At 42.2% G+C, this 2,051-nt stretch overlaps 1 non-coding gene across 1 annotated transcript; it reads right to left on the bottom strand.

Moving 5' to 3' along the window:
- Positions 1-443: 443 nt before the first annotated feature.
- LOC141636931 (small nucleolar RNA R71) lies at positions 444-550 on the bottom strand. The gene has a single exon (XR_012541498.1). It is a non-coding gene; the product is annotated as a small nucleolar RNA R71 (small nucleolar RNA).
- Positions 551-2,051: the final 1,501 nt, after the last annotated feature.

Here is a 2,051-nt window from a genome sequence, read left to right as displayed (position 1 = left end):
AGTTTGTCAATCCTTTCGCAATAGAAGGAGAAGAAAACCCATTACACAATACCCCACAAAATCCACCTACAATGCCAAAATTCTCGTCACACTCCGTACCCACCGAGGAGAATCTACCAAATGGTACTCCTACACCGCAACATCTCACCGGAAATTTTATTTCCAAGTCCGCCTTCATCCAACTAGTTGAGAGGAGCCAATTTGGGGGAATGCCTAGTGAGGACCCTCATTCTCATATGGAAACCTTTTGCGATTATTGTGATGCTATCTCTCAAACGGGCGTGACTCAAGACCAAATTAGATGGGTCTTATTTCCTTTTTCCTTAATCGGCACCTCAAAGCAATGGTTGAAGGGCCTTGATAAGGCCACCCTTGGAATAGATTCTTGGAAGAAGTTGGCTCTAGCTTTCTACAAAAAATTCTTCCCACCGGAAAAGACCAACATGCTAAGAGCTCAAATTACGGGTTTTAAGCAAAGGGATGAAGAGTCTTTGTATGAAGCTTGGGAGCGGTTCAAGGGAATTTGTCACTCATGTCCTCACCATGGACTTAGCGAATGGTTTTTGGTGCAACAATTTTGGAATGGTTTATATGAAGATTCTAGGAACATTCTCAATATAAGATCAAATGGAATGTTCACCGAAGTTGATGACAATCAAACATGGAACAAGATTGAGGAAATGGCGGTCCATAACTCACAATATAGTAGGCCTCGCAAGGCTACTAGAGGAGGAAAGCATGAAGTGGACGCCGTTACTCAATTAGGTGCCCAACTAAGCTCCCATATCGACACAATCAACTTGAAGTTTGAACAAGCTATGGCTAGACTTGAGGAAAACTCAAAATCATCGAAGCATCATGTCAATGCCATGACGGCCTCCTCATCAATCCCAAGTGGGATATGTGAGAATTGTGGAACTTTGGGTCATGACCCAAGTGAGTGTAGGGGAACAACCGAACAAGTTAATGCTTTCCAAGCTTACAAGAGTGGTACCCCTTATTCCAATTTTTACAATAAGAACACCAAGTTCCATCCAAATCTCTCATACAAAAGCCAAAATGTTCAAAACCCTCAAACAACATACACTCCACCACCCATGAGAAACCAAAATCAAAGACCCTTTTACAATCAAAACCAAGGTTACCAAAATCAAAATCCATACAATCACCAAAATGACCAAGGTTTTGATGCCCAAAAAGCGGTCCTCCAAATGCAAAAGAATCAACAAGAATTTTTCACCCAAATGCAAAAAGATAGCCAAGCAAAAGAAACCACCATCAACAACATTCTAGCTCACACCAAGATGTTGGAAACACAATTGACTCAACTAGCATCTTCAAGCTCACAAAGACAAAAGGGGCAATTACCACCTCAAAGTAATCCCCCTAGACATGAAACGGTTAGTGCCATTCACTTGAGAAGTGGTACAAGGTATGAAGCACCGAAGAAGCAAGTTGAGGATGAAGTTGTGGAAGCTAGTGAAAAGGAAGAAATTGTGCAAAACTCCAAAGATGGAGAATCATCAAAAGAAGAAAGTTCAAAGAAAAATGAAGACAAGGCCAAAGAGAAGGAGCCCATTGTGATTAGACTTACTTTTCCAAGTCGTGAAGACAAGCCCAAATTTGATGATCAACTTGGAAAGTTCATGGAAATTGTGAAGAATTTAGAAGTCTCAATTCCTTTCACGGAATTAATCAACCACGTTCCGGCCTATGCAAAGTACATGAAAGATATCCTCACAAAGAAGAAGTCGATCCGGAAACTTGAGACTATCGCCTTCACTAAGGTGAGTAGTGCAATACTTCAAGGGAGTTCACCTCCAAAGTTAAAGGATCCGGGAAGCTTCTCAATACCGTGTACCATTGGCGACACGACGATCAACAAAGCCTTATGTGATCTAGGGGCTAGTGTGAGTGTCATGCCGTACTCGGTGAGTAAAAGGTTGGGAATGGGAGAGCTTATATGCACCAACATCACACTTCAAATGGCCGATAGATCGACGAAGACACCGTTAGGGATATGGGAAGATGTCCCCGTGCGAATTGGGAAG

This window comes from Silene latifolia, chromosome Y (genome assembly GCF_048544455.1).
Source record: "Silene latifolia isolate original U9 population chromosome Y, ASM4854445v1, whole genome shotgun sequence".
Classification (NCBI taxonomy): domain Eukaryota; kingdom Viridiplantae; phylum Streptophyta; class Magnoliopsida; order Caryophyllales; family Caryophyllaceae; genus Silene; species Silene latifolia.
Note: the sequence above shows the minus strand (reverse complement) of the source record. Positions and strands in the feature narration are given on the sequence as shown.